The sequence below is a fragment of the Caretta caretta genome, chromosome 22 (assembly GCF_965140235.1).
Source record: "Caretta caretta isolate rCarCar2 chromosome 22, rCarCar1.hap1, whole genome shotgun sequence".
NCBI lineage: Eukaryota > Metazoa > Chordata > Testudines > Cheloniidae > Caretta > Caretta caretta.
Window position 1 is genome coordinate 5796146 of NC_134227.1, and position 27949 is coordinate 5824094.

The 27949-nt window shown below is 47.9% G+C and overlaps 1 protein-coding gene across 13 annotated transcripts in view; it reads right to left on the reverse strand.

The window, feature by feature from the left end:
- The window catches only part of PKNOX2 (PBX/knotted 1 homeobox 2), a 753686-nt gene that overhangs the window by 674132 nt on the left and 51605 nt on the right, over nt 1-27949 (reverse strand). The window contains exon 2 of one of the 13 annotated variants that reach the window (XM_048827265.2): nt 17384-17468. The exons of 11 other annotated variants lie outside the window; for them this stretch is intronic. The gene's annotated coding sequence lies outside the window, so the exon portion shown is untranslated. Of the gene's footprint in view, nt 1-17383; nt 17469-24587; nt 24774-27949 lie in introns of all 13 variants that reach the window. One more of the 13 variants, XM_048827266.2, reaches the window with a different exon arrangement.

Here is a 27949-nt window from a genome sequence, read left to right on the forward strand (position 1 = left end):
CCTTGCCCTGCCCCACCCCACCCTGCCCCTTATCCAAGGCCCCGCCCTGCCCCTTCTCCAAGGCCCCATCCCTGAGGGCTCCGGCTGGAGGTGCGGGCTCTGGGGTGGGGCCAGGGATGAGGGGTTTGGGGTATAGGAGGGAGCTGGGGGGTGGAGCCAAGGGGTTCGGAGTATGGAAGGGAGCTCCGGGCTGAGGTAGGAGGCTGGGGTGTAGGAGGGGGTCAGGGTTGCAGGCTCCGGGTGGCGCTTACCTCAAGCAGCTCCCGAAAGCAGTGGCATGTCCCCACTCCGGCTCCTACGCGGAGGCACAGACAGACAACTCTGTGCGCTGCCCCATCTGCAGGCACCACCCCCGCAGCTCCCATTGGCCGCAGCACCTGGCCAATGGGAGCAGCAGAGCTGGCATTTGGGGTGGCGGCAGCGTGTGGAAGCCCCCTGGCTGCCCCATGCATAGGACCCAGAGAGGGGCCATGCTGCTGCTTCAGAGAGCCGCACCCAAGAGCCGCAGCAGGCAGGGAGCCTGCCTTAGCCCCCCCCGTGCTGCCGGCTGGACGTTTAATGGCCTGGTCAGCAGTGCTGACCGGAGCCGCCAGGTTCCCTTTTCAACCGGGCATTCCGGTCGAAAACCTGACACCTGGCAACCCTACTGGCAGTACTGTCTAGAGGGACCTTGCAAGGGCTCAGGCTAAGACCAGGTTTCCAAACGAGAAGCCTGGCGCTACAAGGTGCTGGCCACTGAGCACAGTGGAAGTACTCAGGATCCCACTGGATTCAGCCCACACTTTGATATTAACTCATTATTTTAAGTTGGAGAAAGACTGTTTAAGGGTGAAACATTAGACCCTGGAGAGGGCTAATTCCTTTGCCTATTTGTGAGGAAAGCAATATTAAAATGCAATTCTACTGAGAATGCACAAACACATGCAGAGGGGCTGTTTAAGTGCACTTCCTTCGAAGTGGGGCTTTTATAGAAAATATGATTTCTGCAAAATCGACATTTTTCACAGAAAAAAATTGCTGCTGTAGTTTTCCTGTTTTCCTCGGTCAGAGGGAGACAACAGGGTGCATCATGGGAGATGTAGTCTGACCAAGGAGCCCGGCCCACAACGAACACTGGGGGCATGAGGCGCTCAAACTACAGCTCCTATGAGGCATCACAGCAGCTCAGGCAAATGCAGCTTATTGTCGACCTGACCTGAAGTGAAACATTTCAATTCAGGAATGCTGAAATGTTTCATTTTAGCTAAAAGTATCTAATCAAAGTGTTCTGATATTTTCAAATCCAAAGTTTTGGGGGAAATTTCATCCCTCCAAAAATATGCTATTTCAGCTTTTTTCCTCATTTGGAACCAAAACAAAATGTCAAAATATTGGAAATTCCCCATGCAACCAGATCTATTCACAACCTTTGTGTATTTGAGCAGAGATCACATAAAGATATGACACCCTCCAAAAATTATTGCTTCTGGGTGAGAAATAGCATTCCCACTTAAATGGATTAACACAAAAACAGCTGGTACAAATAAGCAGGTCACCAGGTACTATGTATTTTATTAAAATTAAACAACTGTTAACAGCACGTTTGGCCTTAGAGAAGTGTAACATATTAAATTATCGTCAAAGCCTCCTCTAGCGACTGATCCACAGAAAAGAATGGAGACTACTACTACTGTTGGATTATCTAACTAAAATCCTCCTGAAAGTCCTAGGTTCAAGTCTCACTCATGACCCACAGTGAGGGCAGGTCTCAGCAGTAAGAATGAGTGTGTCATATGTACATTACATCATGGGTAATAATTCATCAGGAAAAGGACAATGAACCAAAAGAACTCTGAAGCAGACTGGATGGACATGTGGTACTAACTAACCAAGAATTTTACAACATATCGGTTCCTACTATTTTACTTCTGGCTATCTCTTTAAAGAAAGTTTAATTTAAAAAATAAAAAGATCATTCACACAAATAACCATAAAACAAACCTGAGTTTTCTAAACTTAAGTTAAAGTTCTAAACTTAAGTTAAATTCAGTTAAAGGAGAAGTGAAATGTTCACATGAAATTATGTAAATCAGAAGACATCTGAAATTCCAGTTTGGTAACAGCCTATTATGTGTACACTTAAATATGTCCAAATACACCACATAAGGGTTCCCATTATCAGTCAGCATATACCCGTGAACCTATAATACTTTCAAAACAAAATATTTGAATATTAGTCCCTCCTCATCAACCAAGACTGTAATTCTGGGCGTTGAGTTTTAATTGCTTCAATTAATGGCATAATTAATGCCTCAAGTAGTGTAAGCAATGAACTCCTTCCCCCCAGTATTTTGCACCCTTCTCTCAGACCTCGGAGAGAAAGATCTTTTAATCTATTTACTGTCCCTGAAGGTTCACACCTCAGCAACTGTGTCCTTGGCATCATGCACTCAGAGCCTACAAAACAGTATTTAGTGCAGCCCTACATACACCCCACTCCAGATCCAGACATTCAATGTGAGGGCATAGAAGGGACTATGGCCCAAACATCCTGAAGATGTAGGGTAGGTGAGTGGGGTGCCGAAGAGACAATCTATCTCAGAGAACTCCACTTACAGGTGAATGAACTGCCTGTCTCCTTAAAGAACTCTCTGCAGATCTCCTCTTTCAGGCTATTAATTGGCTGTAATAACTATCCTGAGTGGAGGCTGAGGAATGTCTTTCTAAAAGCTCTTCTCCTAACAGAAGCTTTAGACTTGGCTCTTCTACTGGGAGGTGCAGCAAGACCAGAGTGGAGCTCTATATGGCAGCTTTACAGATTTCAGTTCCCCAGTTATGTTCCACCCAGTTATGTTCATGGAAATTATGAAGTGCAGAGAACTCCCCTTTTAATGACAAACTCCACACCAGACCAAGGTCAGGAAAGTACAGCGAGACACACACAAGAGAGAGGCCTGCATTTGCAGGTACAGGCTGCTAAAACGTGACGTTTCCCTGCACTGACCCACACTGGACTCATCACTGGATCCACCTGGGAGCCCTATAGTTTCAAAGGCACTTTCCCATGCACAGGAACTGCACTGTCAGGCCCTAGGGCTGAATGCACTGCTGGTGTAAACAGGCATAGCTCCACTGATATTGAGGAAGTTTTGCCTGATTATACCAGCTGACAATTCGGCCTTCTCTGCTTAATTTAGTTCTGATGATTTTTCTTCCCACCACAGGTCTGTTACTTGTCCTATTTACGCAGGACAACCTATTGGGCCTGCCCTTTTGATTTCTATAGCCCAGTCCTCTCCTGTAACATCACAGCTCTACAGTTGTAACAAACATTCCCAAAGTACAGATCCAGAGAGGTCAGTTTTCAGAGGCCCCCATGAAACCGTTCAGCTACATTTTAACACTCAGTCCAGTACCACTGTGCCTGCATCCGCTCTTCTCAACTACTGATCAGACAGTCACTTCCCCAGACCCTGCCCTTTCTCCAAAAGCTGTAGAGAAAACATGGGCCAGGAGGTATTGGTGGAGGTAAGAACAAAATGTTTTTTAAGTACATCAGAAGCAGGAAGCCTGCTAAACAACCAGTGTGGCCCCTGGATGGTCAAGATACAAAAGGAGCTCTGTAGCGGGATGGTCACCCACTCCGGTCCTGAAAGGGTTACAGCCCAGCCCTGGGAGAGGGCTGGGGCGGTGAGCCAAAAGCTAGGCAGATGGGGAAGGCAGCCTCAGCTGGGGCCATGCCCCCATCAGGCCACAGCTGGCCCTATAAAAGGCTGTGGAGAGAAATGGGCCTGGGTGCTTGGGAGCTGAGTAAGGTACCTAGAGTGGAGCAGCGCTGGGGGAGCTCCAGTCTGGAAACCCCCCCGGCTGCAGGCCTTGTTAAAGGCTGGGAAGGGTACTGGGGTTGCAGAGGCTGCAGCCCAGGGTAGGCAAAGGCAGCAGGTCCAAACCCCCCTTTGCCAATGATGACACTGCAGTCTGCCCCAGTGAGCGGGGGCTAGATGGTGACTGGCAGTAGCCATAGACTGAGGCGAGGTGGGTATAGAGGGTTGGGGGTTCCCCTGGGTGGGGAGACCCAGAGAGAGGGCACCCAAGATATAGGGACACTGGGGTCCAGGAGGGACACGGGGGCCAGCAATAGGCGAGACACTGGCCTGCAGAAGACACTGGCCTGGAAGCTGGAGAGCTAATTCTCAGGACGACCAGCGGGAGGCACTGTGTCAGTGAGTCCCGCCTCGCTACAAGCACTTAAAGATGACAGAGTCATTGTGGAGAAACTAAATGAATTCTTTGCTTCAGTCTTCACGGCTGAGGATGTTAGCAAGATTCCCAAACCTGAGTCGTCCTTTGCAGGTGACAAATCTGAGGAATTGTCACAGATTGAACTGTCATTAAAGGAGGTATTGGAATTAATTGATAAACTTAACAGGAACAAGTCACTGGGACCAGATGGCATTCACCCACGAGTTCTGAAAGAACTCAAATGTGAAATTGCGGAACTATTAACTATGATTTGGAACCTGTCCTTTAAATCAGCGTCTGTACCCAATGACTGGAAGATAGCTAATGTTACGCCAATATTTAAGAAGGGCTCTAGAGGTGATCCTGGCACTTACAGATCGGTAAGTCTAACGTCAGTACCGGGCAAAGTAGCTGAAACAACTGTAAAGAATAAAATTGTCAGACACATAAATTGAACAGAAATTGTTGGGCAAAAGTCAACATGGTTTTTGTAAAGGGAGATCATGTCTTACTAACCAATTAAAGTTCTTTGAGGGGGTCAACAAACATGTGGACAAGGGGGATCCAGTGGACATAGTGTACTTATATTTCCAGAAAGCCTTTGACAAGGTCCCTCACCAAAGGCTCTTACGTAAATTAAATTGTCATGGGATAAGAGGGAAGATCCTTTCATGGACTGAAAACTGGTTAAAAGAAGGGAACAAAGGGTAGGAATAAACGGTAACTTTTCAGAATGGAGAGGGGTAACTCGTGGTTTTCCCCAAGCGTCAGTCCTAGGACCAATCCTATTCAACTTATTCAGAAATGATCTGGAGAAAGGGGTAAACAGTGAAGTGGCAAAGTCTGCAGACGATACTAAACTGCTCAAGATAGTTAAGACCAAAGCAGGCTGTGAAGAACTTCAAAAAGATCTCACAAAACTAAGTGATTGGGCAACAAAATGGCAAATGAAATTTAATGTGGATAAATGTACAGTAATGCACACTGGAAAAAATAACCCCAACGATACATACAATATGATTGGGGCTAATTTAGCTACAACTAATCAGGAGAAAGATCTTGGAGTCATCGTGGATAGTTCTCTGAAGACATCCATGCAGTGTGCAGCGGCAGTCAAAAAAGCGAACAGGATGTTAGGAATGATTAAAAAAGGGATAGAGAATAAGACGGAGAATATCTTATTGCCTTTATATAAATCCATGGTACGCGCACATCTTGAATACTGCGTACAGATGTGGTCTCCTCATCTCAAAAAAGATATATTGGCATTAGAAAAGGTTCAGAGAAGGGCAACAAAAATTATTAGGGGTTTGGAACAGGTCCCATATGAGGAGAGACTAAAGGGGCTAGGACTTTTCAGCTTGGAAAAGAGGAGACTAAGGGGGGATATGATAGAGGTATATAAAATCATGGGTGGTGTGGAGAAAGTGAATAAAGAAAAGCTATTTATTTGTTCCCATAATATAAGAACTAGGGGCCACCAAATGAAATTAATGGGCAGCAGGTTTAAAACAAATAAAAGGAAGTTCTCCTTCACACAGCGCACAGTCAACCTGTGGAACTCCTTGCCTGAGGAGGTTGTGAAGGCTAGGACTATAACAGGGTTTAAAAAAGAACTGGATAAATTCATGGAGGTTAAGTCCATTAATGCCTATTAGCCAGGATGGGTAAGGCATGGTGTCCCTAGCCTCTGTTTGTCAGAGGGTGGAGATGGATGGCAGGAGAGAGATCACTTGATCATTACCTGTTAGGTTCACTCCCTCTGCGGCATTTGGCATTGGCCACTGTTGGAAGACAGGATACTGGGCTGGATGGACCTTTGGTCTGACCCAGTATGGCCGTTCTTATGTGTCTGACACAAAGGGTTAAACTTACTCTGACTCAGACTCATTAGGGTGACCAAACATCCCGATATTATTGGAACTATCCCGATATTTGGGGCTTTGTCTTATAGACAACGATTATCTACCCCTCCCCCCGCCCCGATTCTTCACACTTGCTGCCTGGCAGAAAGGACCATCATGACCATCTAGACTGACCTCCTGCACTTCGCAGGCCACAGAACCTCACCCACCCACTCCTGTAATAGACCCCTAATCTCTGGCTGAGTTACTGAAGTCCTCAAATCATAAACTAAAGACTTCAAGTTACAGAGAATCCGCCTTTTACTCAAACTCAGACCAGAGAGTGAGCCATGCCCCCTGCTGCAGAGGAAGGCAAAAAACTCCCAGGGTCTTTCCCAATCTGACTCAGGGGGGAAATTCCTTCCCAACCCCATATGTGGTAATCAGTTAGACCCTGAGCACGTGGACAAGACCCACCAGCCATACACCTGGGAAAGAATTCACCAGCCTTTGGAGATATTTGCTGGTAGCAGTCACAGATCAGTTACGTGCCACTGTGGGCAGTCTCCTCATACCATCCCCTCCATAAACTTATCAAACTCTCTCTTGAAGCCAGTTAGATTTTTTGCCCCCACTGCTCCCCTTGGAAGGCTGTTCCAGAACTTCACTCCTCTGATGGTCAGAAACCTTCATCTAATTTCAAGCCTAAACTTGTTGACGGCCAGTTTATAGCCATTTGGTTTTGTGCCAGCATTGGCCCTTAACTTAAATAACTCCTCTACCTCCCTGGTATTTATCCCTGCAATGTATTTATAGCGAGCAATCATAACTCAGCCATGTTTTGTTAGGCTAAACAAGCCAGGTTCCTTAAGTTGCCTCTCATAAGGCAAGTTCTCCTTTCCTCTGGTCATTCAAGTAGCCCTTCTCTGCGCCTGTTCCAGTCTGAATTCATCTTTCTTAAACATGGGAGACCAGAACTGTACACATTATGCCGGATGAGGTCTCACCAGTGCTTGATATAATGGTACTAACACTTTCCTGTCTCTACTGGAAATACTTCGCCTGATGCATGGTATTTCTGCATTAGTTTTTTTTCGTGATCGTATCATACCAGTGGCTCTTAATTATCTGTGATCGACCAATACACCCAGGTCTTTCTCCTTCTCTGTCACTTCCAACTGATATGTCCCCAACTTATAGAAAAATGTGCATTATTAGTCCCTCAGTGCAGGACCTTGTACTTTACACTATTAAATTTCATCCCATTTCTATTACTCCAGCTTTCAAGGTCATACAAATATTGTATAATATTCTGTTCCTCCTCTGCATTGGCAATATCCCCCAACTTTGTGTCATCCACAAATTTTATTTGCAGACTCCTACTTTTTGTGCCAAGGTCATTAATGAAAATGCTAAATAAGACTGGTCCCAAGACTGATTCCTGACCTCCCCAACCATTTGGAAAAACATTGGCCAAGAGGGGGCTGTCATATCCTGCCAGGGAATTAGTATGACCTCTTGCCATTTTGTGCAGGGGATGAGGTTGAAATAAGACAGTATAATCAACTAGGGACATTTCTGCCTCCCCCTCTGACCTGACATCATGGGAGCTAGGCCACAGAACCCATTATTGGAGTTAATTTCCACAAGATCAATGCACAAATAGGAACCATCTGTTATATAAAATGCTAGCACAATCTCCATCCATAACCATGGCAGCCCCCCACGCTCCTGCCTTGATAGTTGGGGCATTTAAAGAAATGTAATATATTAAGAAGTCATGGTAGTAGCAGAGCAAACAAATTATTTGTGAGTATCTCATCTCCGATGACATCATTTCTCACCAATCACTGGTGCTCCCCAAGCTATGATCCCCATCTCCTGTTACTACATGACAGCTCGCCTCAGATTACAAACTTTATCTACAAAATGCTATTAGAACAGGTGAACTCTGGAGGATCCCAAAGCAGCCTCAGGCTCAATCAGTTCAAAGTATTTCCTCCCACTCCTGCCTGGGATAGAATGAATGTTAATTGGAATACACTCTGAAAGATGGAGAACCATTCTGTTCAAACATACGCAAAGCTGTTATTAAATGCTAATTTTATGCAAGCAGGTTAGCTCTAGCTTTGGGGAGGGACTAGCATGGTTCAGATAATTCTCTCCTTTTATACTCTGTAACAATGAATTCTAATATCTTGACTAACATCACATGAACAAAGGATGGATCCTCCTCCCTATCTGCTTATTTACAATTGCCATCACATAGCTGCATGCTGTAACAACTATAAAAGACTCTTTACTAGAGTTGGGAAATAGCTCCTCGCTATTTAATGGCAACACTCCCAAGACTGTAATGCGGAAAGGCTTCTATTACGGGCACCTCTCCACCAACTGGGTTCCATGCCAGACTCACAACAAAGTTCTACTCAAAGAGAGTGAATAGATTCCTTTACTTCTCACCACCACTGGCCTCCTTCTAGGTTTAGGTTGCCATGCACACATCATGGCCTGTTCTCAAGTCCCTCCATTGGCTCCCCATTAGTTTTTGATGCCAGTTTAATATTTTTGTCCTAATCTTCAAAGCAATTAATGAATCAAGACAAAACTATATTAAAGACTGAATTTTAATCTATGAACCTCTCACTCCCCTGGGACACTGCAGCTCACAGAGCCCCAGATGAAGCACATAAACCAGGGCATAAAAGCATGCTTGGTCCAGGGTATCTGGTTATGGAACAAATTTGCAAGAGGAGATTAGGTGACTCCAGAGTCTGACCATCTCTAGGAGGAGCTGCAGAGCTTTCCTTTTTGAAAAGACCCTTCCAACATAAGAACAACACTCACAACAACGGCACTCTTTTCCATGCAAAAAAAATCCCAACTGACCCCCCCAAAAAATACCCTGAACAAAATCAACCAAAACCCACAATCAATCAAAAAACCCACAAAAAAACCTGCAAATATTCCTTCCACCTCAGATGCTCCTCTTTGATAGTACCCGCCACGTCTATGAACATCAGACTGGATTTTCACAGGTCTCGAAGGGAAGGAGGGGCCCAAATCCCTAGCTCAGTGAGAAGAGCAGACTCATAAACCTCAGACATGGTCTAGCCACTAGAGGGGGACAAAGAACCAGGCTGTGTTAATATACCTTACACAAAGGAATGACAAAATCTGAAGGGATAAAAGGGTGCAGCCCAGAGAACTCTTTCACAGGTCAGCCATGTGAGCCAAGTTTCCCTTCTTTCCAGCTGCAAGCATTTCCCCCAAACACAAGGCTGTGTATGTGTGTGTGTGTGTGTCCATGTGTCCTGCAAAGCACACCAACCAGCCCTGCCTCTTCCTTACACACCCACACACTCCTGCTGCTTCAGGGTCACCCCCCTTTCCCTTCTCTCTAGCACTTCACCTTGCAGGGTCCCCTGGCTCAGGGCAGCAGAAAGGGGGAGGGGAGGAGCACCAGTGGGGGCTAGTACCCCCCAATGGAAATATTGTGGGGGCTGATCTATGTTTACACTCCCAAATATTTCCTCTGTCCCCAGGGAGGGTGTGAGATGGGGCAGCCCTCCCCCATTCCTCCTTCAGCGCAGCCCTCTTGGCACTGGGGAGAGGGGACACCTGGAGTCAGAGGAAGAGCCAGGCAGGGCAGGGACAGAGTAGAGATGCATCATTTCAGGGATGGGGGCAGAACTGTGTCACCTCCAGGGCAGGAGCTGCTGCAGGTGCGTAAAAGCAGCCTGCGAGGTGGGGAGCAGGGAGCCAGGCAGGCAGCTGCCCTGGGTCCCCAGAGTGGGGACACCAGGCCTCAGCAGCTGCCCGGACTGCACCGTTGCCTCAGCCTGCCCAATTGCCAGGCATGCCAGAGCTCTGGATGCTGCCCAAATCCCCTGCGCACCCCAGCTCCCTTGGCGCACACCCTTAGCCCCAAGCCTGAGCCCCTCCATTGGAGACTGAGCTTCTACCGCCCCTGCCCCGGCTAATGCAAGCCCAGCTGCGTGCGGCAGAGCACCCTGTCAGTAACCGGCCATGGTGGGAAACTGGCTCCGCGCTGCTGGTGACGCCGCGTGACGGAGACGGAAGAAATCAAAGAAAGGAAACGTAACGACCTGACATATTGAGAAAATGACATTTTCTTGCCCTGGGAACTGTCGAACACCAGGCAGGCTGGTGAGATGAGGAGACCCTCTAAGGCAACTATTCCGGGGAGTGTTTGTTTCATACACCCTGAACCTGAGTGTTGGTGACAGCGATGCCCAGAATCCTCTCCTGAACGGCAGCAGCTTCACCAGCACTATTCAGACAGTTCTTCGCTGCAGGCCTGTGGGATTTTCCTACTTCTCCTCTGCTGACAGAAACTCAAATCAGACTCAGTATCCGAATCGCCCAGACACTCAGGATGCCAAGTTTCAGAGAAAGGAGGTAAGCAGAATGCAGCAGAGGGCAAAAGCTTGACTCAACCAGCCACCATCCAGCCAGATTTGTCACGGTCATTCGTATTTGGCAATATCCTGCATGTGAGCTTGTCCTTAACGCTAGCCTTCACGCAATGGCGTATTATCGCTGAGGCCGACAAGGCCTAGGGCGGCAAATTGTCAGGGGCAGCAAATTGATCATGGCAGCATTTTTGTCATCGCGCCACGTTTGCACAAGCCCACTGCCTGTCAGATGCCTGTATCGTCACTTGCTCGTATCGTAACCGCGCACCAAACCAAAGAATCAGTGACGCCGCGATTCTACAACCGTGGCACGTCTTGAAACCCCCATGAGGGCGCGACGCCATTTAGTAAACGTACTCGCGACAACTCTAAACGTTAATAATGTGACCGGAAGGAAGAAATGAAGCGGTTCTCAGTCAAAAAAAAGGCTACCCAAAAGAAAGAAAGGGAAAATGAAATGACAGCAAAAATGCGCAAAATCGATTCCTTTGCTGTATCAGTTAGTGCCGTTCACAAGTTCATATGGGGGCAGCAATTATTTCAGGGCCTAGGGGCGGCAACATCATTAATCCGCCACTGCCTTCACGTTTACTTTGGGTCTCGGCAGAACGGCCAAAGACCAAGGACTTGTGGAAGTCAACGAATGGCTACGCAGGTGGTGTCGGAGAGAAGGCTTTGGATTCTTCGACCATGGGATGGTGTTCCAAGAAGGAGTGCTAGGCAGAGACGGGCTCCACTTAACGAAGAGAGGGAAGAGCATCTTCGCGAGCAGGCTGGCTAACCTAGTGAGGAGGGCTTTAAACTAGGTTCACCGGGGGAAGGAGACCAAAGCCCTGAGGTAAGTGGGAAAGCGGGATACCGGGAGGAAGCACAGGCAGGAATGTCTGTGAGGGTAGGGCTCCTGCCTCATACTGGGAATGAGGGGCGATCAACAGGTTATCTCAAGTGCTTATATACAAATGCACAAAGCCTTGGAAACAAGCAGGGAGAACTGGAGGTCCTGGTGATGTCAAGGAACTATGACGTGATTGGAATAACAGAGACTTGGTGGGATAACTCACATGACTGGAGTACTGTCATGGATGGTTATAAACTGTTCAGGAAGGACAGGCAGGGCAGAAAAGGTGGGGGAGTAGCACTGTATGTAAGGGAGCAGTATGACTGCTCAGAGCTCCGGTACGAAACTGCAGAAAAACCTGAGTGTCTCTGGATTAAGTTTAGAAGTGTGTGCAACAAGAGTGATGTAGTGGTGGGAGTCTGCTATAGACCACCGGACCAGGGGGATGAGGTAGATGAGGCTTTCTTCCGGCAGCTCACGGAAGCTACTGGATCGCATGCCCTGATTCTCATGGGTGACTTTAATTTTCCTGATATCTGCTGGGAGAGCAATACAGCGGTGCATAGACAATCCAGGAAGTTTTTGGAAAGCGTAGGGGACAATTTCCTGGCGCAAGTGCTCAAGGAGCCAACTAGGGGGGGCGCTTTTCTTGACCTGCTGCTCACAAACCGGGTAGAATTAGTGGGGGAAGCAAAAGTGGATGGGAATCTGGGAGGCAGTGACCATGAGTTGGTTGAGTTCAGGATCCTGACACAGGGAAGAAAGGTAAGCAGCAGGATACGGACCCTGGACTTCAGGAAAGCAGACTTCGACTCCCTCAGGGAACGGATGGCCAGGATCCCCTGGGGGACTAACTTGAAGGGGAAAGGAGTCCAGGAGAGCTGGCTGTATTTCAAGGAATCCCTGTTGAGGTTACAGGGACAAACCATCCCGATGAGTCGAAAGAATAGTAAATATGGCAGGCGACCAGCTTGGCTTAATGGTGAAATCTTAGCGGATCTTAAATATAAAAAAGAAGCTTACAAGAAGTGGAAGGTTGGACATATGACCAGGGAAGAGTATAAAAATATTGCTAGGGCATGTAGGAATGTTATCAGGAGGGCCAAATCGCACCTGGAGCTGCAGCTAGCCAGAGATGTCAAGAGTAACAAGAAGGGTTTCTTCAGGTATGTTGGCAACAAGAAGAAAGCCAAGGAATGTGTGGGCCCCTTACTGAATGAGGGAGGCAAACTAGTGACAGAGGATGTGGAAAAAGCTAATGTACTCAATGCTTTTTTTGCCTCTGTCTTCACTAATAAGGTCAGCTCCCAGACTGCTACGCTGGGCATCACAAAATGGGGAAGAGATGGCCAGCCCTCTGTGGAGATAGAGGTGGTTAGGGACTTTTTAGAAAAGCTGGACGTGCACAAGTCCATGGGGCCGGACGAGTTGCATCCGAGAGTGCTGAAGGAACTGGCGGCTGTGATTGCAGAGCCATTGGCCATTATCTTTGAAAACTCGTGGCGAACCGGGGAAGTCCCGGATGACTGGAAAAAGGCTAATGTAGTGCCAATCTTTAAAAAAGGGAAGAAGGAGGATCCTGGGAACTACAGGCCAGTCAGCCTCACTTCAGTCCCTGGAAAAATCATGGAGCAGGTCCTCAAAGAATCAATCCTGAAGCACTTGCATGAGAGGAAAGTGATCAGGAACAGCCAGCATGGATTCACCAAGGGAAGGTCATGCCTGACTAATCTAATCGCCTTCTATGATGAGATTACTGGTTCTGTGGATGAAGGGAAAGCAGTGGATGTATTGTTTCTTGACTTTAGCAAAGCTTTTGACACGGTCTCCCACAGTATTCTTGTCAGCAAGTTAAGGAAGTATGGGCTGGATGAATGCACTACAAGGTGGGTAGAAAGCTGGCTAGATTGTCAGGCTCAACGGGTAGTGATCAATGGCTCCATGTCTAGTTGGCAGCCGGTATCAAGTGGAGTGCCCCAAGGGTCGGTCCTGGGGCCGGTTTTGTTCAATATCTTCATAAATGATCTGGAGGATGGTGTGGATTGCACTCTCAGCAAATTTGCGGATGATACTAAACTGGGAGGAGTGGTAGATACGCTGGAAGGGAGGGATAGGATACAGAAGGACCTAGACAAATTGGAGGATTGGGCCAAAAGAAATCTGATGAGGTTCAATAAGGATAAGTGCAGGGTCCTGCACTTAGGACGGAAGAACCCAATGCACAGCTACAGACTAGGGACCGAATGGCTAGGCAGCAGTTCTGCGGAAAAGGACCTAGGGGTGACAGTGGACGAGAAGCTGGATATGAGTCAGCAGTGTGCCCTTGTTGCCAAGAAGGCCAATGGCATTTTGGGATGTATAAGTAGGGGCATAGCGAGCAGATCGAGGGACGTGATCGTTCCCCTCTATTCGACATTGGTGAGGCCTCATCTGGAGTACTGTGTCCAGTTTTGGGCCCCACACTTCAAGAAGGATGTGGATAAATTGGAGAGAGTCCAGCGAAGGGCAACAAAAATGATTAGGGGTCTGGAACACATGAGTTATGAGGAGAGGCTGAGGGAGCTGGGATTGTTTAGCCTGCAGAAGAGAAGAATGAGGGGGGATTTGATAGCTGTTTTCAACTACCTGAAAGGGGGTTCCAAAGAGGATGGCTCTAGACTGTTCTCAATGGTATCAGATGACAGAACGAGGAGTAATGGTCTCAAGCTGCAGTGGGGGAGGTTTAGATTGGATATTAGGAAAAACTTTTTCACTATGAGGGTGGTGAAACACTGGAATGCGTTACCTAGGGAGGTGGTAGAATCTCCTTCCTTGGAGGTTTTTAAGGTCAGGCTTGACAAAGCCCTGGCTGGGATGATTTAACTGGGAATTGGTCCTGCTTTGAGCAGGGGGTTGGACTAGATGACCTTCTGGGGTCCCTTCCAACCCTTATATTCTATGATTCTATGATTCTATGACTGAGTTACCCTCTCTTCCGGTCCTTCAGGAACATTTATAGGAGAAGGGGGTGGACGTCTGCACCACTCAGGAGATACCTTTGCTGTGGATAAAACAGAGGACTTCCGTCTGCCCCATTACACAGATGCAGAATGCGGGCTGAAGAAGATGGAGCCCAGTAAGCGACTGTAAGGTCACTCCCCACGATGCACCACCTAAGAGTGGGGAAGGGGTGTTAGTAGCTAGATCATTACTTTCAGTGGATCTAGGGGGAGCTTTCCAGTTGTCCTGAACCAGGGAGCCTTCGCCAAGCAATCAGGTCCAGGAAGATCGCTATGGGCTGATGTTTGAAGGGGAAGTTATACAAGCCAAACAAAAAAAAGCCCTGGGATTTATACTATATACTGACCATTTTTATTCGCTCTCCACTGCCGTGGCTATAGATAGTGAGGGCTTCTTCCCTCCACAGGTTGTCCACTTGAGCCAAATCTGATCTATGTTCCCAATCGTTTGCGCCTACACATTTCTCCCCATTATGTTTTCCATGCAGAGTGAATATTGCTCTTCTCGTCATATATCGATCCCGAATCTATCACAGCATCAGCCTTGTTCAGCAGAACCACTGGGCATAGCATTAGCTGAAGCACAAAGGCACCGCTGCATACCGCCCAAGAAACCAATGGCTAATTACTGCAGTACCTGCTGCTAGCAGGAAGGCTGCTGAACAATATCGAGTCAGAATCCCTGTTTTCAGATGGGTATTGGTTTCTGATTCGATATCCCTTTGGGACTGATATTCTCCCAGCCTAGTCTGCAGCCAAATGTGTATTTTGTTGAGAGACTTGAGCAAAAGTCCTTCATAGAAAAAATACCTGCCCAAAAGTGTTGCTCTTTAACAGACAGCCCCCATAAGCCTCCATCTGGAAGGACTAAGCTTTGGAAGTTGGAACTGGCTGGAGACAGCCCTCACTAAGCAGCAGTCCAGACGCTTCAGGGGAAGGATGTTGTTGCTGCATTTGGAAACAGAGTGCTGAGTCCATTGTTTGGGTTTGCTGGGGGCAACAAAGGCCAGGAGGTGGATGGGGTGCATTTAAATGTTCTGTAGCTATATATTTAGAGACCCCCTGCAGCTACAGGGTGGCTAGTTAAGAGCTCTGTAGCATGGGGGTTCAATCCCGCACGCTCACTCGTAAGCTGTCCAGGATGGACTCTCACAAAAGCTCTGGGCCTCCCTTCACAAGTTCATGCTTCTGCAGAGCTGAGAGCCTGGGAACCCCAGAGAGTAAAAGCTTCTTGTTCATTTTCTCCCTCTTTTCTCTTCCAAAGAAACTGTGGAATTGCAGTGAATGAACCTGTGACTGCAGCTGCAAGGTTTGTGAATGCAAGTAAGGGTGAATGCAGCATATGGATACACAGTCAAACCGTCAGAAAATGTCCCGTATTATGGCATCCTTGCCTATTTACAGAGTTTGTTTTTCCAATAGCTCTGTGTAACTGTAAGGAAAGCAACGCTTATGTTAAAAACTCCTAGAACAAGATGTTCACACTTGTGTGCCTAAAGTTAGGCACAAGGTGGGGGAGGGAATATCTTTTATTGGACCAGCCTCTGTTGGTGAGAGAGACAACTTTCAAGCTACACAGAGCTCTTCAGGGCTGGTCTGACCAGCAGAGCTCTGTGTGGCTCGAAAGCTTGTCTCCCTCCGCAACAGAAGATGTTCCAATAAAAGATATTCCCTCACCCAGCTTGTCTCTCTTAATATCCTGGGACCGACACACCTACAACAATACTGCATAAAGTTAGGCACCTAACTCCCCATTTAACCACTGAGTGAAGCTCTGGACACACCTCTGAAAAATAATGACTCACCAGTCTCAGAGAATTTCTCCAAGAAATGCTGCTCTGGCCATGCATTCCCAGAGTGGCATGTTTAGTGTTTCTGGCTTTGCTAGGCCTTTGTTACAGAGATATTTATCTAATATTGTCCCCATATAATCTATCCCCTAAAGCTTGTCATGAAAGGTCAGACATTTCTTTCACTGAATTTGCTTGAGCCTGAGCTTACTTAGGTCACTGCCAGATTTTCCTTCAGGTTTTTTTATTACGTTATCAAAAGCAAACACATCATAAAAATCCTCAAAGGAGACGGACTCATGAGCTATCTATACAAGCGCAAATGATCATCAGGGTTCCTTTAAACATAGGGCCTGGATAGCTGCTGCACCCACTGACTCTCAGCCACAGGACTTTTCGGTGCCATTGGAACGCTCGAGCGGATCAGCAAGATATTCTCTGAGCTGCTATCACCTCTGGAAAATGGCATCGGAAGGATTTCTGCTAAATTTAGTGAGCCAGAAGCCAGGCTGGGGAAAAGAGATACAAAAGGGGCAGGACTTAGACAGCAAGACCAAATTAATCGAAAACCATGATTGATTGGCAGGAGATATTTCAAAGCCAGAATGGAATGCAGAGAAAAAAATCAAAGAGCCAAAGCAGAAAACGAGGTAGGTGGCTCTGCAGAGAAAGTCAGCCACACTGACTTGCTTTTATAGAAAATCTTGTGTCAAGGCTTCTGAAGGAGCCTATCCTTGCTGTGAGGAAAGCCCTTCAAAGTCCCCAGAGAAGGAGCACCATGCTCTGAAACCTTTTGCCTTGTCTACACTGGAAAAAGGAGTCTTGTATTGTAGCCACCACCACCAGAAGAGTGCAGCTGAACGGAGTAACTGTGTAAGCACAAATGCAGACAGGGCTGAGACACCTTTGCCTGCTCTGAGTGAGTTTTCATGACGTGGCACTAGGAATACCTAAGCCCTTCCCCAATGAGCAGCTCTGCATCAGTTCTGCGGCACCATCACCTGCTGCTGCTGTAATCAAGTACTAAATCCTCTGGTGTAAACACATACTAGCTAATCAGAGGAATCAAGCTTGAATATTGTTCACTGCACATTTGTACCAGAAATACGCTTTAAAGGAGTCCAGCTGCCATTTCCCCCAGATCTCAGCCCAGCCACCGAGGCAAAGAGAAGTGACTTTGCTCATCTGAAAAAGAATTTTGTGGAGAAAGGAATGGAAGCCTCCCACTTTCTATGCAGCAAAACTCAGTTACCTGTGATGAGAAGGCACATATATTCTGGAATCAGACATTCACGTACAGATGACTTGACACTATGCCAGACATTTCTCAAAGCAGGCTGCAAGACACAGAAAAAATTAACGAATACTAAAATCCAGGCCCTGCACTTGCTATGATCTTGCCCCACCCCCTTTGTCAACATTTTTGCCCCCCTGCCCTTGCTGGGGAAGATCATCTCAGTCTTTGGCAACCCAAGGTTCTTTCACACAGTGTGCCCCGGTATATAGTGCAGGGATGGATCTGCATACGTGCTCTCTTTTACATCAGCCAGAAGTTACTAAACTGCTGGAGCCAGGAGTCAGTGGAAAAATAAGGCATTGGTACTCTTCCAAGCCCTGTCCACAAGATAAGCTCTGCCCATGAGCTGCCACTCAAAGTAGATTGTCCAAAGTAGACTGTCCAATCCAGGCCCTTGCTCTAGAAAGAAGAATGAATTATTTTACAGGAGCTCATCTTTTATGGCAGCTCAGGTATTTTCCCTCCCTTGCTCCCCACTGAGCCATAGACACAGCCACCAGAATTATGAGCAGATAGTTGAGGAAAAAGAATGAGCAGGGAAGATCTCGTTTGGCTGGGCAAGGGTGGAGGAAGGAGCAGACGCCAGGAGAAGGAAATGGAGTCAGGAATTCTGGCTGTTGGAGCTTGGGGTGCCAACTCCGAGCACAGCTGGCGAGGGCAGCTAGGCAAGATAATGCATGGTGATTTCTCCTATTTTATCCCAAGGTAAATCACTTCAAATCTGAGCAAAATATTGTCCCCTAACCACAGAGCACACCTGCCAAATGTAAAATGGAATTTACCTTTATAGAGGAATTGGGGTGAAGGGGGGGCAAGACTAAGATCATGATAGAAAACAAGTTGCAACTTTAGCTATGGAGGCTGTCACTTTGCCATAACTAGAGCACGAGGCTCCACCCTCCATCTAGTGACAATCACTAGCACCAGGAGCATCCAAACCAAAGCCCTGATGGCGACCCATTTACATGGCATGCCATAGGCCAGTGGTTTTCAAACTTTTTTTCTGGCAACCCAACTGAAATCAATTGTTGATGCCCGCAACCCAATGGAGCTGGGGATGAGGGGTTTGGTGTGTGGGAGGGGCTCATGGCTGGGGCAAAGGGCTGGGGTGAGAGCTGTGGAGTGGGGGTGGAAATAAGGGGTTCAGGGTGTGGAAGGGGGCTCTGAGCTGCGGTAGGAGGTTGTGGTGCAGGAGGGGGTTCGAGCTCTGGGCTGGAGGTGCAGGCTCTGGGGTGGGGGTGGGGATGAGGGGTTTAGGGAGAAGGAGGGGGCTCAGGTCTGGGGCAGGGGGTTGGGGTGCGGAAGGGGGTCAGGGCTCTGGGGTGGGGGTACAGGCTCTGGGGTGAGGCTGGGAATGAGGGTTTGGGGTGCAGGAAGGGGCTCTGGCTTTGGGGGGCTCAGGGCTGGGGCAGGGAATTGGGGCGCAGGGTTGGGGTGCAGGCTTACCTCGGATGGCTCCCGGTCAGCGGTGCTGCAGGGGTGCTAAGGCAGGCTTCCCACCTGTCCTGGCACTGCAGACCGCGCTGTGTCCTGGAAGCGGCCAGCAGCAGGTCCAACTCCTAGGCAGAGGCACGCAAGTGGCTCTGCGCAGCTCTCGCCCACAGGCACCGCCCCCCCGGCTTCCATTGGCCGGTTTCTGGCCAAAGGGAGTGCGGAGCCGGTGCTCGGGGTGGGGGCAGCACGCAGAGCCCCTTGGCCCGCCTGCCTAGGAGCCAGACCTGCTGCTGGCCGCTTCCGGGGCACAGCATGGTGTTGGAAGAGGTCGGGACTAGCCTGCCTTAGCCGGACAGCACCGCCGACGGGACTTTTAATGGCCCAGTCAGCAGTGCTGACAGAGCCGCCGCAACCCAGTACTGGGTCACGACCCACAGTTTGAAAACCGCTGCCATGGACAACCATGAAGCAGCACCGCTAAAGAGCCACTGTGTAATATGCCTTCTGCTCCACAGGGGCTGAGGTGTCGCTGCAGATGCCATCAAGCGCTGAGCCCCGCCACAATCCATTGTGTTGCGCTCACTCACACACAGTGCGGGGCGCCTCTGTTTGACAACGTATTGATTTCTTGGCAAGTGAAGAGTGTTACACATGAGCATGTGGCATATGGATAACTCTAAGCCACCACTGGCCTGTGACATCCCGTAGAGCTGCGTTTTGAACTTGGGTCTCAGTTAGCAAAAAGAGATGTAAAGTCACATGGAGGGAGCCAGCTCCCAAGAGGTCACACGCCTGGTCACACACGTGTGCGTGGCAATCTCTACACCAGTGCACTGTTCCAAGGAGCAGGGCAGGGCAAAGGTTCTGGAGGAAGATTTGGGACAGCTGGCTCAAGTGGGTGAAGAAGAGTGCTTGGGGTTCATGTAACTGGATGGGCAAGTAGAGGGGAAAGGCTCGCTGGGCATACATGGGTGAGTGGGGTGTGGTGTAGTGTGAGAGGAGCATGGGTGCAAGAAATGGGGGGCCAAAGGGCCATTTCCTTCCCACACACTTATGAGAACCTGAACTCAGCAGGGGCACAAGTGGGGAGGGCAGGTGGCCTAGCCACTTCCCTTTGTCCCCTGACCTCAGCTGGGCGGCATCACAGCAGAGTCTCTTCCCTGCCGGCATGATGAGGGGCAGCTGGGCCTAGACACCCGGTCACAGTGCCACTCATACATAGCTCATTTTGATTGCTTTGCGCCCTCCCCCGCATGCACACACTTTTGCAGTCCTTCTGGTGCTCATGGATGGGAGAATCATGTGTCGGAAGGATAGCCTCCCCACTCCTTCCAGTCACCACAGAACAGGAACATTGCACATGCACTCTGCACTGGGGTAAACCACTCCACGAGGTGCAGGGGGCAGAGGGTTAGGCTTGCTGGCTTATGCAAATGCATCCCTCCTCCCTTGCTCCAGAGCGCCTCTGCTGGTCCAGCCCCTTACCCTCTGATTCAGACATGTGAGGAATGAGTCCAGAGTGGAGTTTCCAACTCCCCCTTCCTGCTTTAATAACTTTGGTTGCCTGCGTGCACTGGGCTTGATTTTGGGAACCTTAGTCAGGCAACGCCCCCCTTGGTGCAGTAGGCATTACAGCAGAGCCAGGCCTGCCGGAATGGGCCCGCACTGCGTTCCATTCCATTCATCCGCACTCAGCTCAGCAGTAGCACACAGACAAATGCATGAAGAGCGACACGAAGACAATCACCACAACCAGTGACTTTTACAGCGTGGCTTCCCAGTGAGGGTGGGCCTCACACACGCTACTCTTCTACTCAGTGTAACTAGAGCAAATAGTTTAATCTGGCCACCCACCAAGGACAGGTAGACCACTTGTTTTCAAACTTTTTTTTCTGGCAACCCAGTTGAAGGAAATTGTTGATGCCCGCGACCCAACGGAGCTGGGGATGAGGGGTTTGGGGTGTGGGAGGGGCTCAGGGCTGGGGCAGAGGGTTGTGGTGAGGGCTGCGGGGTGGGGCCGGGAATGAGGGGTTTGGGGTGTAGGAGGGGGGCTCTGGGCTGGGGTAGGGGGTTGAGGTGCAGGCTCTGGGGTGGGGCCGGGAATGAGGGGTTTGGGGTACAGGAAGGGGCTCTGGGTTTGGGGGGGCTCAAGGCTGGGGCAGGGGATTGGGGCACGGAGTTGGGGCGCTTAGGGTTTACCTCGGGTGGCTCCCGGTCAGCAGTGCAGCGGGGGTGCTAAGGCAGGCTTCCTGCCTGTCCTGGCATGGCGGACTGTGCTGCACCCCGGAAGTAGCCAGCAGCAGGTCCGGCTCCTAGGAGGAGGCGTGCAAGTGGCTCCATGAGGCTCTCAGCTGCAGGCACCCCCCCGCCCAGCTTCCATTGGCCGGTTCCCGGACAATGGGAGTGCGGAGCCGGTGCTCAGGGCAGGGGCAGCGCGCGGAGCCCCGTGCGCCCCCCCACCTGCTGCTGGCTGCTTCCGGGGTGCAGCGCGGTGTCGGAACAGGTAGGAACTAGCCTGCCTTAGCCAGGCAGCACCGCCGAAGGGACTTTTAATGGCCCGCTCAGCGGTGCTGACCAGAGCTGCCATGACCCAGTGCCTTCCATTCCGTGAGCCAGTTCTGGGTCGCGACCCACAGTTTGAAAACCACTCATGTACACAACAACCACCCAGACATATTCTGAGGCTATCTCACTTGAGCCATGAGGCACATATTTTGATCGGAGCTTAATTACAAGACACGTTTCAAGGCTAGTGGAACATTACAGTCCTTTCCAGTTATGGCTGTGGGTGCAAAGGCACATTAACGGTGACTGTCTTTCCTCCCTCCCCCCGGAATATGACCCGACACCCTCAGTCGGCCACACGCCAGTAGTCTACACTGTCTTTTGTATAGATGCCTTTATCATCTTAGGAAAGAATCCTGTGATTCGTTTGGCACACAGACTACACATTAATCATTTATACACACACACACTTCATATTTTTATATATTTAATCACGGAAACATTTTAAAATATTTAAAAACTGAAACTAAAAATCACTGAAACAAACTGGATACAACATGGAGGAAATTTGTCAGTGCACAATAGATCTCTGCAACCTTTAATAAGAAGTTACTTAAACTTACAGCACTAAATGATTTATTAATTGTCTTCTAATCCTTCTCAGCTATACTGGAACCAAGAGTGCAGACGTATTTCATCTGCTGTATCATAACTTCTCCAGTACCAACCAGCGTGGCTGCCGTTAATGATTCGGTCAATTTTAATTCTGGCCTGCAGCTCCACAGAAATGACTTGCAAATGGCTAAAGACAGGCAGTTACTGCAAAATTAATATAAGCTATAACCAACGGGAGGGTGAGGCCTAACTCACATGAAATGATTCACCAGGACATGCTGCAGTTGAAGTTAATTTTACAGGATCCAGCCAGGTGCTCATTTTTAAAGAGATATTACATTTCCACGCTATAAAATAGCTATTTTAAGACAGCCAGCTAAGGTTTGTATGGGATATTGTTTCACAAACTAGTCCTCCTGGTTTCAGATGACATCACCCAGATCTCTATTTAAATTTACCCATCATATAAATAAATAAAAACGCTCCCATTTGAACACAGTAGAAACATAATGCACATGATATGCATAATTCAGATAACTGAGGAATTTCTATTACCATTTTATCTATTTATCTTAGTGTCAGTTATGTATTTAAAGAAATAATAATACAGCACCCAGTACATACATGGCATTTTACTTCTAAGTGTTTTACAAATGCAGGTAATTAAATTAAATGCCAGCGACTGAAAATGAATTCAGCAGTTGCGGGAGTGGCTCAGATCTGATCATGGCACATTACCAATAGAGCCGCTCTTGCTAACACTTGTAGCAGGGAAGCCAGCTTGGGACTCTCTGCAGTGTTGCTGGTTCTTGCGCTATTAAAGCCCCAACCCTGGAGACCAGTAATTTGGTGAGAATCTCAGCTTTCTTTTTTTAAAAAAGTAAGTTTCTGGCCCTCCTGGTTGCAGATAACAGAGTAAAAACATGGCACATGCGTGACCTAAAGGTTCAAAACAACAGACAGGAAATAAAGAGAACCCAACATTTATCATCATTTTGAAATCTCATGATTTTAAGCCAATCTTGTGATTTGGGGACGCTTAGGAGGATAACACTGCTGCTATGTTTAGCTCACATTAATGCTGAGGGGTAAAGTCTGCCAGCCTTACTCACGTTGAGAAGTGTACACTCCGTGAGTAGTCCCACTGAAATGTCAGGTCCAAGGTTCTACTCGCTGTAGGTAAGGCTGAGAGAAGTGGGTCGTAAGATTATGACAGCTTTGTAGAGTCAGGTCTCCCCTATGACTGTTAGGCTGAACAAGGGCCAAACCAGGGAGGCACTGTGGTTTAGTGGACAGCATGCTGGACTGGGAGCCAGGATTCTGTGTTCTTGTGCCTAGCCTCAGGCAAATCATTCATCTCTATGCCCGTTCTTCTGGGTGAAACTGTTGGCCTGCCTTGTGCAGGTCAGACTAGATGATCAGAATGGTCCCTTCTGGCCTTAAGACCTATGAACTATCAGCCAGGCTCAGCATTTCCCTCCGAAGGGAGAAAAGGGTGGATTTTATTTTGATATTTTTAAATCCTGTTCCTATTGCAGCTATTGCAGGATTGCCTCATCCAGCGATAAACTCTGGGGAGGTGGATGGCTCCAGAGCCTGGGATGCAGTCATGGTGATAGTACCCAGCACGAGGCCTCATTTGGAAAACAGCTGAAAATACTGAGCAGGCAGCTAGCTAAGAGAAATATTTGTCACCATTTTTGTTGCTCACACTTTCCTGCTTTTAGGGTCACTACATATTTGCAGTTTGAATTCAGACCAATTCTCCAATTTGTCAAGGTCATTATGAATTTTAAACCTGTCCTTCAATCTTGGTTGTCATTTTAAAATAACGTTTCTAACCCTCATGATTAGAGAGAAAAGCTTGAAAAGGCTCAGATGCCAGAAGACAAATACCCCTCCCCCAAGTTTTTAAAAATCTCATGAATTTTGTGGCCCAGCCCCTGCCCTAGGAACATGGTGGGGTCCTGGTAGCAAACAGGTTGGCTGATTGGTGGCACAGCCTCACCAGAATGCAAAGCAACACTAACCACAATGCCCTGAACCTCCACCTCACTTTCCTCACTGCAGGTCCCCAGGATTCCAGCCTAAACTCTCCAGCTCCGCCCTGGGAGCGTGCTGCAAACCCACTGAGAAGGGAAGATGGAGAGCCACCGTGGCAGGACTAGTCACCTATGGACAAAAGGCTTTCTCAAAGTGGAGGGTTTTGCAGCATTTCCTAAAGCTTCTGATGCCAGTTTAAGGCCTTGGTGCCAGTGATGGGCTAGGGGAGAAGCCCGCTACAGAGCAAAGGCCCACACAGCCTGCTTCTGTCCCCTTGGATCGCCTGCAGGACAGTGGCCCCAGGTCGCACAGCAGCAAGCTTGGTCCGTGTCTCTCACTGAGCAGCTGGTGCCTCAGGGCCACTCCCAGCCACCCAGACAACAGGTAGCCACTGCTATTTCAGCCCCTTACTCCATGAGATGCGCCGGCATCTCCACCCCAGCCCAAACAAGACATGGGGCTTTGGGGTGTACAGATACAATACAGATCCTGCCCCACTCCTGGAGCGGAACCAGAGAGCTACTGTGGAACCTGTGCCCAGAATGCACGGCTTTACTCTCACCTGCAGCCTCTTCTCAAGCGCGCGCCACCCACTCTGGCAGCCTTGGGGTTTCTGGTACCAGGTTTCAGAAACGTGGACGTTTGAGCTGACCGAGAGTTTTGCAAACAGACCTGGGACAAGGCTTTGGTTCTTCCACTGCTGGGCAGAGCGAAACTGAAGATCGGAGCACAGCACAAAACGACCCAGCTAAGTAGCAGAAGACAAAAAGTGTCTTAGCAAGTTTGCCCAGACCTCTGGGAGCCCTGTGGAATTCCCTGGCACATGATGCCACAACTAAGCCATGCTGCTGGCGTCTCTCTGACAGGAGCACACAGCATTCCCGGCTCTGTCAGGGCACACCTACGCGAGCTACAGGAGCACTCCAGGGTATATGGCAATGGCTGCCGCGGGTGCCCCGCTGGGACTTCACCCACTCCCGAAGTGTGTTCAACAGGCAAAACAAAAAGGGAGCGTTTTAACCCCTGGCCTGCGTTTAACAGCTCCCAGGAGAAAGGACTCACAGGAATGAGAAGTGCCCCTTGCTGACAACGAAAGAAAGGGGAAAAGGAGAGGGGAAAACAGGCTCCTACCAGTGACATTCACAATTCAGAAACCCCTTCTAGACCCAACCCACGACAGCCCCCACCCCCAAAGAAAAAAAAAACTAGCGCTGTCGAGCGATTAAAAAAATCACATATAAAATCAATTAATTGTACTGTTAAACAACAACAGAATACCATTTATTTTAAATATGTTTGGATGTTTACTACATTTTCAAATATATTAATTTAAATTACAAATTACAACACAGAATACAAAGTGCACAGGGCTCAATTTATATTTATTTTTTATTAAAAATATTTGCACTGTAAAAACAAAAAAAAATTATTTTTCAATTCACCTCATAAAAGTAGTGTAAAGCAATCGCTTTATCATGAAAGTTGAACTTACAAATGTAGAATTATGTACAAAAAAACCTGCAGTCAAAAATAAAACAATGTAAACCTTTAGAGCCTACAAGTCCACTCAGTCTTACTTCTTAGTCAGCCAATCACTCAGACAAACAAGGTTGGTTACAATTTACAGGAGATAATGCTGCCTGCTTCTTGTTTACAATGTCACCTGAAAGTGAGAACAGGCGTTCACATGGCACGGTTGTAACTGGTGTTGCAAGATATTTGCGGGCCAGATGCACTAAAGGATCATATGTCCCTTCATGCTTCAACCACCATTCCAGAGGACATATTTCCATGCTGATGACAGGTTCTGCTTCAATCAAAAGCAGTGCAGACCAACGCATGTTCACTTTCATCATCTGAGTCAGAGGCCACCAGCAGGTTGATTTTATTTTTTGGTGGTTCGGATTCTGTAGTTTCTGCATCAGAGTGTTGCTGTTTTAAGACTTCTGAAAGCATGCTCCACACCTTATCCCTCTCAGATTTTGGATGGCACTTCAGCTTCTTAAACCTTGGGTCGAGTGCTGTAGCTATTTTTAGAAATCTCACATCGGTACCTTGTGTTTTGTCAAATCTGCTGTGAAAGTGTTCTTAAAACGAACATGTGCTGGGTCATCATCCAAGACTGCTATAACATGAAATATATGGCAGAATGTGGGTAAAACAGAGCAGGAGACATACAATTCTCCCCCCAAGGAGTCTAGTCACAAATCTAATTGACACATTATTTTTTTAATGAGCATCATCAGCATGGCAGCATGTCCTCTGGAATGGTGGCCGAAACATGAAGGGGCACATGAACGTTTAGCATGTCTGGCACGTAAATACCTTGCAACGCCGGCTGCAAAAGTGCCATGCAAACACCCGTTCTCACTTTCAGGTGACACTGTAAATAAGAAGCAGGCAGCAGTATCTCCCCTCAATGTAAACAAAACATGTTTGTCTTATTGATTGGCAGAATACAAAGTAGGACTGAGTGGACTTGTAGGCTCTAAAATTTTTCACTGTTTTGTTTTTGAGTGCAGTTATGTAACAAACAAAAAAATCTGCATTTGTAAGTTACACTTTCATGATAAAGAGATTGCACTTCAGTACTTGTGTGAGGTGAATTGAAAAATACTATTTCTTTTCATTTTTACAGTGCCTATATTTGTAATCAAAAAGAATAATATAAAGTGAGCCCTGTGCACTTTGTATTCTGTGTTGTAATCAAAATCAATATTGAAAATGTAAAAAAAAATCCAAAAATATTTAATACATTTCAATTGGTATTCTATTGTTATAAGTGCGATTAATCACGATTAATTTTTTTGAGTTAATTGTGTGAGTTAACTGTGATTAATTGACAGCCCTAATAAAAACCTATTCAAAGCAGAGCTCTGCCCTAGTAAAAGGAGATTTTTCAAAGACTGCAGGAGTCCACTAGGGACTTTCTTAGTGCTATTGATTTTACAGACACTAGGGTGATGGGCAGCAGTATAAAATCTTAAAATAGTGAGAGAGAGGCAGAGCAGACAGTGCACACAGAGACAAAGCTGAGTCACTGGCTTTTCCCCACAAACTCTCTCCTTTCCAGAGACTTGACCAAACTCCCTGAGCCCAGCTTTCGCCGCCTCCTCCACGGAAAGAGACACTCAGACCTAGAGTCTCCCAAATGTCATTGGTTCATGTCTTAAAAAGCTGATGGCTGAAGGACCACACATACATGTTTCCTGTTTGTACACATTTTAGGCCTTGGTAGGCTTGCCTTAAGTATTCATGGATTCCTAGTAAAATAAGCTTAGAATTTGGCTGGTAGAGATCTGCCTGGGGAAATGAGAAAAGAAGGGAGCTTGGCTGGGAAGTCTGGATGGGAGGATGGGAAGACATGCAGTTTAGAGCAGATTAGGCATTTTTAAACTGACCACAGAGTCCCACCAGGGAACACCCACTTGCATTCGGGATGCAAGAGACCCTGTTTTGCCTGATAGGAAAATGGCCTATAGATGCTTAGGGATGCGAGTGGAGAGCAAATTAGCCCTAAGTTTGCAGTATGATGTGGCAGTGACAGGCCAGTGGGCTAGACTACCACCATCACTCTCCTTTATCCGATTGATTGATTGATTGATTGGCAATCCCGCGATTGGAGGATGATCTCTACCACGGATTTACATATGGGTCCTGAGATGACTCAGGAGTCTGATCCTGGAACTGCAAATCCACCCGCAGTAGGTACAGACATTTTTGGAAGGCCAGCAGCCTTCTGGGAGAAAGTTCTTTCTTTTTCTTTTCAGCTCTGAGGACAAGGCACTTCTCCTCAAAGTGGGCCACTGCCTGATGGAGCATATGGCCCATTGGGGTCGGTTGGTGGCTTGCTCCTCCCACCTTGTGATGTCCACATCGGTTTTCTTAAGATACGCTTTCAGTGTGTCTTTGTAGCATTTCCTC